This window comes from Diadema antillarum, unplaced genomic scaffold, assembly GCF_040938485.1.
Source record: "Diadema antillarum isolate AM-2024a unplaced genomic scaffold, OU_Dant_1.0 seq00001057_RagTag, whole genome shotgun sequence".
In the NCBI taxonomy this organism is placed as follows: Eukaryota; Metazoa; Echinodermata; class Echinoidea; order Diadematoida; family Diadematidae; genus Diadema; species Diadema antillarum.
The window spans coordinates 303,323-320,419 of record NW_027271885.1 but is presented as its reverse complement, the minus strand read 5'-3'; positions in this window follow the sequence as shown (position 1 = coordinate 320,419).

The following is a 17,097-nucleotide window of genomic DNA, read 5'->3' as shown; positions in this document are numbered from 1 at the left end:
TTCTGAGTAAAAAACAAAACGGAACAGTGAATTAGATGGTGTTGTTCATTGAAGTTGGTTAAGAAGAATAAGAGAGGAAGTGATTTCGGGACTTTAGGATAATTAATTTGTGATATATTCTCTATATTTTAGTAATGTGTGTATGGGCATAATGTATGGGGGATTTTAGGAACACACTGATATATCATCAATAATCATAAGATACAAATGTATATGGGGCATTTATTATTATGATAAGATATATAATCAATAATATCTTCTCAGTCAATCTATAAGGGCAGTAAACATATTGCGGGGTGCCCTCTACATAAGCGTATTCTATCTTGTCCCAAGAACCTGTACTGTAAAAAAAAATAATAATATTGTTGTGTTTTGTTCTTATTTGTACATGTTCGTTCAAAAAAAAATTCTCTTAAATATCCCTCCTTTTGCGTGTGTGTGTGTGTGTGTGTGTGTGTGTGTGTGCTTGGAAGCGAGGGGGGGGGGGGGAGGGCAGAGGGCACTTGTCCCCCCCCCCCATATATTTTTTTTAAGGGGGGGGGGGGCAAAACGACTTGCACCAAGTGCCCCCTGTATCAAATAATTGATCAATTATTTAAAGACCAAAATGAACAATAACGGCGCTTTTTTCCTCTGAAAGTTATCAATTTCATAACTGAAAATGCGATTTTTTTTTTCGCCCATAACGGGGCAAATAATACACTAACAATATACAGTATTATATCTATACACTAATATGTACTAATCATGAGTATATTTAGTATATATATATATATAAACATATATATATATATGTGACCGTGCACCTCAAAACGAACATGAAGTCGCACACACTGATTTTGCGTGAGGTCTGAAAATAAGTGAAATGGGTCAACCTAGCCGAACTTAACTTTTTCATATTTTCTGAAAGAGCGGGTCTTCTTTTACATTATGCTAAAATTTGGTATCATAAAACGGGCAGGAAAGTGTGTTTTTTTAGCAGTTTATCTCGAACATTTTTGGTAGAATAGTGTGATTAGGTGTGTCTTTAGAATCCCTTTTTCATTTCTGAAAAACCTTGTCCACACTCTTCACTTTCAACTCTAATAACATTTGAAAGGATAGTGCTACTGCTTTGAAAGTTGGCATTAATTATGGGCAGAACGTGTTAATGAGGCACACTTAATTTCAGTTTAATCTGATAATCCCTTCATTGTTGTTACTCTGGTGGTTTACTTGCTGGTTTTTTTTTTTTGTCCCATTCATCGCACAGCCAGCACGGTTTGGTAAAGATTATTAAAGCGCTTGAATAGACACTGGACATGTACTTCAGAGCCTCTTTTCTCAGTTCACACTTTTCCTGAGTTTGTGCTTTCTTTCCAATATTTAAATAGGTTAGGAAAGTCCATTTGATTTGAGTTATACATCATTTTAAAGCTTAAAGTCTGCTCTTTCAGAATATTGTCTTAACTAAAAATTCATGTCTGGCGACTTTTTGTTTGTTTTGAGGTGTAGGGTCACATATATAAACATATATATAAACGTATATATATAAACCTTATATTTTTCCTCTTCTTCTATAATTCTATACTGATGAGAACAAATTGTATTTTTCGAACAAGGCGATCACGTTTAAGCTTTTAATGAGTACATTTCAGACGAATGGCAAATTGAAAATCATAGTCCATCGCAGTGATTTTTTTTTTACTATGTTTAATTCCCTAGAAATTTGATTAAAAATGCTCTGTAAATGCGACTTTTATACTCTGTTTTTTTTTTAAGTCACTACCCTGGGAGGGTGCATCCCCCTCCCACACCCTCCCCCGCTCGGTCGCTTCGCTCCCTCGCCGAGGATCTCACACCGTCACATAATGTACCGCCGTATGTGATAATCATAGTCCTTCACAGTGATTTTTTCACTATGTTTAATTCTCTAGAAATTCACTTTTAGATGCTCTACAAACGCGAATTTGGTACTCTGTTTTACAAAAAGTCGCTTCGCCCCCTCGCCGAGGATCTCACACCGTCACAAATGACCCCCCATCGAGACTTTGTCCCCCCCCCCCTCCAAACCAGAAGTGTTCCAGCTCGCTTGTGGGTGGATGTGTGTGCCACTTTGTGTGTTTGATTAAACCATGACTAATTTTCATTTCCATACGTAAAGTACATGTAAACTTCCCGTGACAATTCGTATCCAATACTGAATACAAAAATAGTATCTCTAGGCAAAATTGCTGAGTATGATGTTAAAATGATACCAGATCAAACAAAGTACGTACGTGGCACTAAAATGGGAGGGGAGAGAATGAGGTGAGGACCCCCTTTTTTTTTTGCTTGTTAGCTGAAGAAACCCGGACGTGGACGGGTAGAGATGAGCTGAGGACCTTCTTTTTTTTTTTCTTTTGCTTGTTAGCTCATGAAACCCGGAAGTGGGCCCCCACACTTTTGAAAACATTGCGCCGGCCCTGTACATTAATACGCAGTGTATGTTAATGTACATGATGATACAGGAATCAATAAATCATTTTTTTTTTTTTTAAATCGCAGGTTACATTCAGTGTGAAAACGTACCCCCCCCCCCCCCCCTTGAAAAAAAGCTGGTGACGCCCCTGGTATACAAGCTGAAAAAGACAATTTACATAGAGCAAACCAATGCTGCTGTCATTGTGAGTGTGTGTATGTGTTGTGTGTGTGTGTGTCTCTCTCTCTCTCTCTCTCTCTCTCTCTGAGGGCTTGTGTGTGTGTGTATGTGTGCGTTTATGTAGTGGGTAGGTAGACTAAGTGTTCGTACTCAAGCACTATCGATTCGGTGTAGCATACATTATTTGATTGAACAATGGAGACCTTATAATACTTTTACATTTTTCTTGTTCTTGTGTGACGCCAGCCTTTTTCTCATGTATAATCTGCACATTCCAACCTTTTGCTTTTGATAGTCACACAGTAGATACACTCACAGATGGCATTCCGGAAGACCAAATGCCCCGGCCCTTTAATAGGTTGAGCAAGACTTAGTGCAGAAATAGAAAGGTCTCGCTTTTCTTAATTTCCCTCGGCTTTTTGCAGGTTATGTGAAAAGCTTTCAGAAATAACCTTGAGGAATTTTATATCAATGATACATAAACTATGGAAAATCTGTCAGACGTGCATTGTGACGAGTCAGATGTGTAATAATACACATTATTACGTAATGAACTAATAAAGGAACTATACGTGAGGGGGGGGGGGGGCAAAACGACTTGCCCCAAGTGCCCCCTGTATCAAATAATTGATCAATTATTTAAAGACCAAAATGAACAATAACGGCGCTTTTTTCCTCTAAAAGTTATCAATTTCATAACTGAAAATGCGATTTTTTTTTCGCCCATAACGGGGCAAATAATACACTAACAATATACATTATTATATCTATACACTAATATGTACTAATCATGAGTAGATTTAGTATATATATATATGTGACCGTGCACCTCAAAACGAACATAAAGTCGCACACACTGATTTTGCGTGAGGTCTGAAAATAAGTGAAATGGGTCAACCTAGCCGAACTTAACTTTTTCATATTTTCTGAAAGAGCGGGTCTTCTTTTACATTATGCTAAAATTTGGTATCATAAAACGGGCAGGAAAGTGTGTTTTTTTAGCAGTTTATCTCGAACATTTTTGGTAGAATAGTGTGATTAGGTGTGTCTTTAGAATCCCTTTTTCATTTCTGAAAAACCTTGTCCACACTCTTCCTTTCAACTCTAATAACATTTGAAAGGATAGTGCTACTGCTTTGAAAGTTGGCATTAATTATGGGCAGAACGTGTTAATGAGGCACACTTAATTTCAGTTTAATCTGATAATCCCTTCATTGTTGTTACTCTGGTGGTTTACTTGCTGGTTTTTTTTTTGTCCCATTCATCGCACAGCCAGCACGGTTTGGTAAAGATTATTAAAGCGCTTGAATAGACACTGGACATGTACTTCAGAGCCTCTTTTCTCAGTTCACACTTTTCCTGAGTTTGTGCTTTCTTTCCAATATTTAAATAGGTTAGGAAAGTCCATTTGATTTGAGTTATACATCATTTTAAAGCTTAAAGTCTGCTCTTTCAGAATATTGTCTTAACTAAAAATTCATGTCTGGCGACTTTTTGTTTGTTTTGAGGTGCAGGGTCACATATATAAACATATATATAAACGTATATATATAAACCTTATATTTTTCCTCTTCTTCTATAATTCTATACTGATGAGAACAAATTGTATTTTTCGAACAAGGCGATCACGTTTAAGCTTTTAATGAGTACATTTCAGACGAATGGCAAATTGAAAATCATAGTCCATCGCAGTGATTTTTTTTTTACTATGTTTAATTCCCTAGAAATTTGATTAAAAATGCTCTGTAAATGCGACTTTTATACTCTGGTTTTTTTTTAAGTCACTACCCTGGGAGGGTGCATCCCCCTCCCACACCCTCCCCCGCTCGGTCGCTTCGCTCCCTCGCCGAGGATCTCACACCGTCACATAATGTACCGCCGTATGTGATAATCATAGTCCTTCACAGTGATTTTTTCACTATGTTTAATTCTCTAGAAATTCACTTTTAGATGCTCTACAAACGCGAATTTGGTACTCTGTTTTACAAAAAGTCGCTTCGCCCCCTCGCCGAGGATCTCACACCGTCAAAAATGAGCCCCCATCGAGACTTTGTCCCCCCCCCCCTCCAAACCAGAAGTGTTCCAGCTCGCTTGTGGGTGGATGTGTGTGCCACTTTGTGTGTTTGATTAAACCATGACTAATTTTCATTTCCATACGTAAAGTACATGTAAACTTCCCGTGACAATTCGTATCCAATACTGAATACAAAAATAGTATCTCTAGGCAAAATTGCTGAGTATGATGTTAAAATGATACCAGATCAAACAAAGTACGTACGTGGCACTAAAATGGGAGGGGAGAGAATGAGGTGAGGACTCCCTTTTTTTTTTTTTGCTTGTTAGCTGAAGAAACCCGGACGTGGACGGGTAGAGATGAGCTGAGGACCTTCTTTTTTTTTTCTTTTTTCTTTTTTTTTTCTTTTTTTTTTTGCTTGTTAGCTCATGAAACCCGGAAGTGGGCCCCCACACTTTTGAAAACACTGCGCCGGCCCTGTACATGTATATTATACGCAGTGTATGTTAATGTACATGATGATACAGGAATCAATAAATCATTTTTTTTTTAATCGCAGGTTACATTCAGTGTGAAAACGTACCCCCCCCCCCCCCTTGAAAAAAAGCTGGTGACGCCCCTGGTATACAAGCTGAAAAAGACAATTTACATAGAGCAAACCAATGCTGCTGTCATTGTGAGTGTGTGTATGTGTTGTGTGTGTGTGTGTGTCTCTCTCTCTCTCTCTCTCTCTCTCTCTGAGGGCTTGTGTGTGTGTGTATGTGTGCGTTTATGTAGTGGGTAGGTAGACTAAGTGTTCGTACTCAAGCACTATCGATTCGGTGTAGCATACATTATTTGATTGAACAATGGAGACCTTATAATACTTTTACATTTTTCTTGTTCTTGTGTGACGCCAGCCTTTTTCTCATGTATAATCTGCACATTCCAACCTTTTGCTTTTGATAGTCACACAGTAGATACACTCACAGATGGCATTCCGGAAGACCAAATGCCCCGGCCCTTTAATAGGTTGAGCAAGACTTAGTGCAGAAATAGAAAGGTCTCGCTTTTCTGAATTTCCCTCGGCTTTTTGCAGGTTATGTGAAAAGCTTTCAGAAATAACCTTGAGGAATTTTATATCAATGATACATAAACTATGGAAAATCTGTCAGACGTGGATTGTGACGAGTCAGATGTGTAATAATACACATTATTACGTAATGAACTAATAAAGGAACTATACGTGAGGGGGTGGGTGGGAGGCTAACCGATTCATTTAGTCAGTGTCCTCATAAACGTTCTTGTAAAGAACATCCCAATAGATGCCGAATTTTCAACATTAGTTTGGAAATTTTGCCAATTATGAGTCAGAACATCTGATTTGTATCCTTACTAATGTATCCCATTTCAATTAAAATGAACATATACCAATCGAACCCGTCCGAGGAGAACTGATCCTTTTCCTTTAAGTCCTGATGAATCATGATAGTTTATCCATGATATATACGAAGTGTGTTGCAGTTCTTAGATTGGAGGTCGTCACTGCACGTTTGTCAGGTCCCTGCCTTCTGTGAATGAATTAGCCTACTGGCAGATCTGTCTCCCCATTTTTATTTGTCTTACTGTTGGTTAAAAGTGTGCGTGAGAGAGAGAGAGAGAGAGAGAGAGAGAGAGAGAGAGAGAGATTGAAAGAAATATCACCATATATTCTATATGTAGTGCTATTTCCTCCTTTTAGCGAGAGAGAGAGAGAGAGAGAGAGGGAGGGAGAGAGAGAGAGAAAGAGGGAGAGAAAGACAGATAGGAGTCAGAAGAACTCCACAAATGTCGATCTATGAAACCTTTTAACCCTAGTAAGGTAGTGAAAGGTATTTATACCCGTTGTAAAGTACAAAAGCAACGGCCTGGTGCCCGCCAGGGATCCTGCCAGAGAGATCCACTACATCCGTCTCATTCCCGTCTGGATCAATTGACATCTGAGTGAGCTTGGTGTCGTACATCACGTAAAGCGTCCTTGGTGACTGAGTTATAGCGATTGCTTCTACTCTGCCTGGAAATGAAATGAAGTGATTAACAAACAATAATATTCAATTTGATCATTATTTCATCAAATTATTGTAACCGTTAAAAAGCCATGTTGATGGTTTTCAACGCATTAATCATAATTGTTTGTTTTGTTTGACATTTCAGATCTTTAATCAGATTTCTGCATTGAATACATTACAAATGACATTTTTTTCCATTGATTAAAAGCGATGAGACGTACAAGTAGTACATCCAAGCGCAAAAGATCTACAGTAGTCTGGTAATAGAATAAAAAAGGAATGTCGATTTCAGCTTATTCAAGATAAGGCAAGACTGTGGTTTGACTTATTTATGTTATTTCATGGTTAAATTGGAACGCAAGAAATCTCTATAGTCATAGCAAAATGATTTGATGAGACTGCAGCCTGAAAAAGAAAGAAAGAAAATGAAATACATAATTATAACATATACTTTATGCGCAATCCGATAGGAAAGTCAGACTATCCGTTATTCTTGCGTTGGGTTGCGTTAATCTTGATATATGTATATGTATATATATTGTTTTGGTATGGAAAGTGAGTGCTGGTGCATGCGTGAGTGTTTGTTCAGCAATGTCAATTGCATGTGAATCTTGAATAGATTCGCGGAGCGGGACCTTAAATATCAAATGTTTGAAACATTTTGTGATTGAGACTATTGGGTATCGACTTATCACAATCATTGTACGTGGTGTACTCATTCATAATGACTTTGAAATAGTGATGTGCATGATTATATTAACCAACACATCCACATCGTATCGTCAGGCCATCACGTGGACCTGGAGAAGGTGGGGTTCTAGACCTGGAACCTCGATACTTTAACAGGGGAGTTAAGGAAGCAATTTACATCAAGGCTTACCAACCTTCTCTCAGCAAAGACGGGGGGTACAAACTTCCGAAAGTCTATGATCCGCTTATTGACTGTCACGTGATCAAGGCAAAAAATGAGTCATTCTGCTGATGAAGGCTGTATAGCGCCAACAGCTGAAAATTCCGGAGGTAAGATTAATTGTTTAACAGCGTTTTTTTTTTTCCTTTCTCTGTTTTAAGAGGGAAATATAAGATCCCATTGAGTTGGTTAATAAAAGGAGACAATGGGATGTATGGACTATAGAAATTAGAACCAAGGGACTTATTGAAAAGCATGAGAAGTGTTTTTAAGAGTATGCTCTTCGAAGAGAAACATTAAGTCCCCCAAATTAAACGATTCCAATATTGTTTTTGCGGTAACTGAGAAATAGCGAAGAGAAAGCGAGAGACTTACAATGACCAACAAAGATGGTTGTACCCGTTGTGAAATATCAATTGACTTTACATTATAACGTATGCCAAAAAAGTATGTAATACTGCATACATGTAAGATTAGCCTTTCGGGGAAAAAACAACAACAAGAAATAGCTACTTTTCCCAGTTGATATGCGGAGACATCTTCAATAGTGACCAGTGGCGTATCTAGAGAAAACGGCGCCCGGGTAAAGCGCGAAAAATTGCTTCCCGAATTTCTGAAAAAGTGTTCAACCCCAACCCAATCCCGGTAGGGACTTTAAAAAACAAGTCCACAGGATATGCTTTTTAAAGCACTTAGAAGGGGTCTTTTGATGGGTGATTTAACTGTAATAAATTTTGGCGAGCAAGCGCAGCGTGCGAGCCGAAATTTTTTTTTTTTTAATTTCAGCTTACAAAACATGGAATTCTTGCCATTTTTTTTGCTTAATAAATCTTACAATTCTAATCAAGATATAGTGACGGCCCTACAGATAACGATTTATACCAACAAACTGAGGACTTGAAAAAGTACTGTAAATAAGTACGAGCGAGTGAGCCGAAATTTGTACATTTCCGCGTCATCATTACGTTTTCATCTTCTTTGATTTGGTTGTTTGCGCCCCCCCCCCGTATGTTTGAAACCGTTGTCGTCCTCTTTTGATCCAATCGGCGATCGCTTCAGGACGAAAGAAATTGCAGGCGCAGTGCTGCAGCAGTTCATGTAACATTTGGCCCGCTAAATATAAAATGACATGTGTGAACACAATAGATATTGTCATTTTGTCCGCATCATCATCACGATTTGTTCTTATCTTTTTCTCTCTTTTGTTTTGATAAATTTTGGTGAGCGAGCGCAGCGAGCGAGCCGAAAATTTTTGTATTTCAGCTTGCGAAACATGATGCCATGGAATTCCTGTCATTTTTTGCTTATTAAATCTTACAATTCTAATCAAGATATAGTGACGGCCTTAAAGATAACGATTTGTACCAACAAACTGAGGACTTGAAAAAGTACTGTAAATAAGTACGAGCGAGTGAGCCGAAATTTGTATATTTCCGCGTCATCATTACATTTTGTTCTTATCTTGTTTGATTTGGTTTTTTTGCGCCCCCCCCCATGTTCGAAACCGTTGGCGCCCTCTTTTGATCCAATCGTCGATCCCTTCAGAGCGAAAGAAATTGAGCCGCTGCTCCGTGTGACATTTTGCCTGCTAAATATAAAATGACATGTGTGAACACAATAGACATTGTCATTTTGTCCGCGTCATCATCACGCTTTGTTCTTATCTTCTTTTTTTATATATATAAATTTTGGAGAGCAGTGAGCGAGCCGAAAATTTTTGTATTTCAGCAAACAAAACATGGAATTCTTGTGTGAACACAATCAACATTGTCATTGTTTGATCTTGTTTGATCTTGTTTGATTTGGTTTTTTGCCCCCCCCCCCCCCCCCCCCCCATTCTCCCTCCCCCCGTCCGGGCGATTTTTTTTTTCTTCTTCTTCTTCGTTTTTTCTTTTTTTGTTTTGTTTATTCGTTTTTGGCGCCCCCAAGGAGTGGCGCTCGGGGTACGTGCCCCCCCCCCTCTCCCACCTTGCCCCCCCCCCCCCCGATAAGCCACTGCATGTGACGCACTTCAGCATTAGAAACAAAGATAATAACCGAATCTAAATATTATAGTGCCGTCTTGAAATCATCTGTTCTCAGCTTGCATTCGAAAATTAAGCATATTACACTGAAGAAAAGAAATATCACTTATATTTGGCTACAGGCGGTTATACATCCAGAATTGCCGACGGACAATATTTTCGTTGTAGGCAATGTATGTCTTGTGGGGTATGGTACTCAACTGTTGGTTTGTATTACGAACGAGGGAGCAACAATATTCCAGTATAAGCTTAATCGCTAGCTGATATACTTAAAAATTCAGGGTTAAGAAAACGGACTTTCTCAAAATTAACTTGTTTCATGAAACAAAACAATTCATAAAATCCGTATGGAAGTACAGGGGTACACTAAATTGTTAACCAAGCATTGGTTCCAAAATATCTCTTCAGTTTATATATTTCACCTGTATTTTGCGACAGCAGCTTAGATTAACTCGTCAGTGAGTTTTCGAAATGAAATTTTTATCGGGGTAGTCATTTTCTGCATTCAGCTTGTTAAAATTCGGAATCATTCCTTTTAAAGGAACTGGAAATATTTAAAAGAGCTGGATACCGTAAAGTTCATTTTACCACAGTTGGAGTGACTATCAAAACTTGTTACCATCTCCTAAATTAACCACTGACTCCACATCTTTATTGATGATATCAAGTTAAGGGCTTTTTACACTTGTAAATTTTTGCTTAGCCCCGGACCAACGGTGGGGCTAAGGGGGGGGGGGGGGGGCCTTAGCCCCACCGTTGGTACGGGACTATCCTTAGCCCACTTTCTGTTTACACTCGTTTTTGCCAAAGTGGGCTAGCCCCACTGATAGTACGGTACTATCTGGCCCTGCAAAATAGCAGGGGTTAGCACCGCAATTGCGGTGCCAAGCAAGTGAGTGTAAACAGAACGAAAAAAATAATCCTGGGCTAAGCGACGGAGACGAAGTCCGACCCTCACTGACCAATCAGAAACGAGGTAATCAAGTGCTGCCGGTGCCTGCGTGTACGTGTACAGTACACAGCGTAATTATGAATATTCATGTTGTTTGGAAAGTCCGGGGCTAAGAAATACGAGTGTAAAAAGGTCAGATTTCTCCTAAGCCCCGGACAAGAGATAGTACGGGACTAATTGGCGAGTGTAAAAAGCTGAAAAAATTGGTACGGGACTAACGATAGTCCTGGGTCAGAGAAAGTCCGGGGTTAAGAAACACAAGTGTAAAAAGCCCTTATGTGAAAAGGTGTGCTGAGAGTTTCTCGCCCCCCCCCCCCCCCAAGAAGATGTATGTTTGTAAGTATTAATGTATCATATAAACATTATACTAGTGCACCTGTAAGCAAGAGAAATCGATGAGGATAAACCACATCGATACGATAACATCAAAGTTAAACATTGTCAAGAAAATAATGTATGCGTGGGAGTTATCCCCTGGACATCTCCTTTAGATTCCGCTTAAGTCCAACTGTGCAACTGGTTATCATTATCATATGAGTCGAAGGTTCTTGCAGTTCCCATGAAGTTTGCTAAGCGAGGGCACATGAATCGTGAACTGATAAGGATGTTGATAAGATGACGAGATTGATGTTAAAGTTTGCCATTCACTTTTACGCATTTTTATACGAAGCATAATTATATAGAACACGTTCGTTAACGTTATCAAAGTTACAACTTAGTGATTTGTGAATTTCATCTGACGAAATGTGTCAGCCTTCTAATTTGGACAGTCTTATAGATAAGTTTTGATTTTATCATTGTATTTATAAATTTTATTTTATTCGGTAATTACCGATGAATAATTTGCAGGATTTTTTGTATTGTACCCCCAAGGCACGGAAATAAATCTCCCATATTAGTTTTTGTTTTATTCACAGTTAAAGATAAAGATGTATTTATAGGTTGAATATTTTAAAATTGATGTTGATGTAAGATATGTTATATGATATTTTTCAGTTTTATAATGCTGACAAAAAGATGCCTCTCTAATGTGTTATAATCATGTCATTTTGAATGCTGTTTATGTAATTGCATATTGAAAACTGAAACTTGAAAATAGTTCATGGGCCAGTCTTTTAGCCCGATTTTACTCAACAATAATTGTATGAAGTAAATTGCGATTAGTCCTCTGAATTATAATAATAATATTTACAATAATAATAATAATGATAATGATAATAATAATAATTGCATTTATATGGCGCTTATTACTGGCGTTTCTAAGCGCACTTGAAGCAATGAGAGGATCGATATTTGGGCTGAAGCCAGACGCATTTTTTTTTTTTTTATAGTAATCAGCTTGTTTATTTGTCTCTCTCTTTTTTCTTTTTCTTTTTTGCAGCATTCTTAAAACAGCTATGAGGGAGACAATTCTTACATGCATAATCATAATCATATTTATTTTATAAAGTTGCAAATCCGTCTTGGAAAGAAATATTTCATACCATGTCTCTGTATATGCACTTTCTTTTGAACCAATCCGTACGTGATTGTGCGCAGACGAGCAAGAGGTACATTATGGGGGTTCCATCTTGTGTTTTGCTTTATTTAGTCAGACACTACGTCGTAAAAATGACATAGTGAGAGTATTTTGTCTGTGGGAAAAATAACTGGGTACTCCCACAAGTACTTAATTTGGAATATGCACATGTACGTTTGTGTGTCTGTGAGTGTGTGTGTGTGTTCGGGTGTATGTGTATGTGTGCGTGTACGTGTGTGTGGATGTTTAAAATATTTGAGCACACAGGGTGCAATACACGGCTAATAGTTGTAGGTACCATTGTTTGTAACTTGTTCTGGATCCTTCTCCTGAAGACAGGAGCGCCAAACGCCAGAGTTGGTAGACCAATAGAGCTTCCTGTACTTTGTATCGTATGCTACGTCGAGTGGTTGTTCCGTCAGATTGATAAACACGGTGAATTCGAGACTTCCAAGGTCAGCCATCAGAATCCGCTGATTGCTGTATTCGGTGATGAACATCACCGGGAGAGCTATTGGGATAATGAAGGCAACTGACAATGACATTGGAATGAATGCAAACAAAGGAAAACTGACCAGATGTGAACCTTGGTGGAAAATTTAGCAAACACGGCCTCGAATCGCGATGGAATCTTATTTTCTTGCTCAATTTTCCATCGAAAAAAAAAATATATATATATATATATGTGACCGTGCACCTCAAAACGAACATAAAGTCGCACACACTGATTTTGCGTGTGGACTGAAAATAAGTGAAATGGATCAACCCAGCCGAACTTGACTTTTTCATACTTTCTGAAAGAGCGGGTCTTCTTTTACGTTATGCTAAAATTTGGTATCATAAAACGGGCAGGAAAGCGTGTTTTTTAGCAATTCATATCGAACACTTTTGGCAGAATAGTGTGATTAGGTGTGTCTTTAGAATCCCTTTTTCATTTCTGAAAAACCTTGTCCACACTCCTCACTTTCAACTCTAATAACTTTTGAAAAGATAGTGCTACTGCTTTGAAAGTTGGCATTAATTATGGACAGAATGTGTTAATGAGGCATGCTCAATTTCAGTTTAATCTGATAATCCCTTCATTGTTGTTACTCTGGTGGTTTACTTCCTGTTTTTTTGTCCCATTCATCGCACAGCCAGCACGGTTTGGTAAAGATTAAGCGCTTGAATAGACACTGTACTTTAGAGCCTCTTTTCTCAGTTCACACTTTTCCTGAGTTTGTGCTTTCTTTCCAATATTTAGATAGGTTAGGAGAGTCCATTTGATTTGAGTTATACATCATTTTAAAGCTTAAAGTCTGCTCTTTCAGAATATGGTCTTAACTGAAAATTCATGTCTGGCGACTTTTTGTTTGTTTTGAGGTGCAGGGTCACATATAGAGAGAGAGAGAGAATTAAACAGATAAAAGAGACCCATCATTTCCTTGATTCATCTGTACTCTTTCTAAGACAATGATAATGCAACAGTGAGAATTGGTCACTGAATCCCAAAACAGTTTTTCTTTTTCCTGACGAGGGGGTAATTAATCACAAAAGTAACGAAAAAAAAAATATCTGAAAGACTATACGGACAAAATAGTCAAACAAGATATTGACTGATTAAGCAGCATTTGTTTGCTTGTTTTTGCTTTGACACAACGGCGTAGCCAGGATTTCATCTTAGGGGGGGGGCGGTTAGTCTGCGAGGGAGCGAAGCGACCGAGCCCGAGCGAGCGGAGCGAGCGAGGGGGGGAGGGTGTGGGAGGGGGGTGTCCCCCCTCCCACGGTAAGAACTTTTTGCATTTTGATGTTGTAAATGGTGCAATTTGATGCATGTTTTTGCGCGTTATATCGACGTGAAACAGTCCCACTTGTTTAAGGTAGCAGTTTATTTTGATGTAGATTATTATTGAACAATTTGCCTTTAAAATGCTATAAGTTAAATACACTTCTTGTATTAACTCTTTTCACTGAATATCGTGAACGCGACTGAACCCGAGAGAGCGGAGCGAGTGAAGGGGGAGGGGAGGGTGTGGGAGGGGGGTGTCCCCCTCCCACGGTGAGAACTTTTTGCATTTTGATGTTGTAAATGGTGCAATTTGATGCATGTTTTTGCGCGTTATATCGACGTGAAACAGTCCCACTTGTTTAAGGTAGCCGTTTATTTTGATGTAGATTATTATTGAACAATTTGCCTTTAAAATGCTATAAGTTAAATACACTTCTTGTATTAACTCTTTTCACTGAACATCATGAACGCGACTGAACCCGAGAGAGCGGAGCGAGTGAAGGGGGGGGGGGGGAGGGTGTGGGAGGGGGGTGTGCCCCTCCCACGGTGAGAACTTTTTGCATTTTGATGTTGCAAATGGTGCAATTTGATGCATGTTTTTGCGCGTTTTAACGAGTTGAAACAGTCCCACTTGTTTAAAGTTGCAGTATATTTTGATGTAGATTATCATTGAATAATTTGCCTATAATATGGAATGATTTAAATACACTTCTTATATTACTTCTTTTCACTGAATATCATGAACGCGACAGAACCCGAGCGAACGGAGCGAGCGAGGGGGGAGGGGAGGGTGTGGGAGGGGGTGTCCCCTTCCCACGGTAAGAACTTTTTGCATTGTGATGTTGCAAATGGTGCAATTAGATGCATGTTTTTGCGCGTTTTATCGACGTGAAACAGTCCCACTTGTTTAAGGTAGCAGTATATTTTAGTGTAGATTATTATTGAACAATTTGCATATAGAATGGCATACGTTAAATACACTTCTTGTATTAATTCTTTTCACTGAATATCATGAACGCGACTGAACCTGAGCGAGTGGAGCGAGTGAAGGGGGAGGGGAGGGTGTGGGAGGGGGTGTCCCCCTCCCACGGTAAGAACTTTTTGCATTTTGATGTTGCAAATGGTGCAATTTGATGCATGTTTTTGCGTGTTTTAAAGAGTTGAAACAGTCCCACTTGTTTAAGGTTGCAGTATGTTTTGATGTAGATTATCATTGAACAATTTGCCTATATAATGGTATAATTTGAATACACTTCTTGTATCAATTCTTTTCACTGAATATCATGAACGCGACTGAATCCGAGCGAGCAGAGCGAGCGAGGGGGGAGGGGAGGGGGTGTCCCCTCTCCCACGGTGAGAACTTTTTGCATTTCGATGTTGCAAATGGTGCAATTTGATGCATGTTTTTGCGTGTTTTATCGACGTGAAACAGTCCCACTTGTTTAAGGTTGCAGTATATTTTGATGTAGATTATCATTGAACAATTTGCCTATAAAATGCTATCATTTAAATACGCTTCTTGTATTACTTCTTTTCACTGAATATCATGAACGCGACTGAACCCGAGAGAGCGGAGAGAGCGAGGGGGGAGGGGAGGGTGTGGGAGGGGGGTGTCCCCCTCCCACGGTGAGAACTTTTTGCATTTTGATGTTGTAAATGGTGCAATTTGATGCATGTTTTTTGCGTGTTTTAACGTTATGAAACAGTCCCACTTGTTTAAAGTTGCAGTATAATTTAGTGTATATTATTATTGAACAATTTCCCTATAAAATGGTATCATTTAAATAATCTTCTTGTATTAATTTTTACACTGAATATCATGAACACCATCTGTTCAGCAGTCAAACAGAAAAAGCATGCACACGAGGGTGTAGATCTCATATGGCCGGCATATCCCCTCCCACACGAAGGTGATTTTGCGTTTTCAGACCTGAAATTCAGCGATCTGTTGCAAATTTTTGGTGCAATACTTTTTCATCGAAGTGATAAAATCACGGAATTTAGCTCTTATTCCGAATGTGCACCATCTGTGTGTATGTATAAAGTCTATTGAGGTATATAGAGGAAGGGGGATTCCTCCTCCCGCTCGCGGAGCTTTTGCGTTTTTAGAATTGAAATAAAGCGATCTGGGTATAGCCACAGTCTACTTCTTTGCATGGCGGGGGGGGGGGGGGGGAGCAGGGAGAAGGCGTGGGCGAGTGTTATCTCCACCCTTCCCTTCCGATGGAGCTTTTGCCTTTTTAAGGTTGAAATTGAGATATCTCATCTACGCATTTTTGATGGAATCAACATTTGGGAAATCACACACACACACACACACACAAAACTGATTAGGGGGGGGGGGCTGAGGGAGGAAAAAGTCGATTAAAAGGGGAAATTCCCCTTATACATAAGGGAACCTTGAGTTTTCGGAATATAAGTGATAAGTCTTGTGCACTCAGAATTATTCATAATTTTTTGTAAATCTAAAAAGTGTACTAAGCTAGGGAAAGAGGCACAGAGGGGGAGGGTTTGGGAGGGGGTATCCCCTCCCAAGCACGAGAGATTTTGCATATTTTGAATTGAAATTCAACGATCTGGTGCACACTTTGAGTGAAATATTCAAAAAATATCTTATTTGATGAAAGGTTGCAAAGGAGACCCGCTTCATGTGCATGCATATACAGTATACACGCATTTTTTTTTTCCGCCTCCCAAATCCCCGGTCCAAATCTTAGGGGGGGGGGGGGGGCGATCGCCCCCATCGCCCCCCCCCCCCCCCTGGCTACGCCAGTGCTTTGACAATCATTGTTTTTCAACGAATTCAACAACTTGTAAGGGAAATAGCTCTTGATTCCTTTATACCCGTTCTTGTAAACATAAACATTTACATGTTAACTTCATCCTAAAATATTTTCATACCTTGACACCAAAATATGCATTTTGCACCAAGGATGGTTCGTGTAATTTTGTGTTATATTTTCCTTTCTATTTCCTTCCTTGCATTCCTATTTACTGCGGGATGTAATAATTACATATAAATCGAAAACAAGAAATAGAGAAATGAGAACAATTATTGAATGATCAAAAATCTTCTTCAAAATTATTCTAAAAGTTCGTTATTCCGAAAATGAAACAAGGCTCGTAAGGACGAATGTTCCGAAAATGAAACGTTCGTACGCACCTCGTTTTAACAAGAACAGTTGATCGACTATGGTGTGTTTGGCTTTCATTTTATTTCAATCATTTTGTGTATGTGTGTGTGTGTGTGTGTGTGTGTGTGT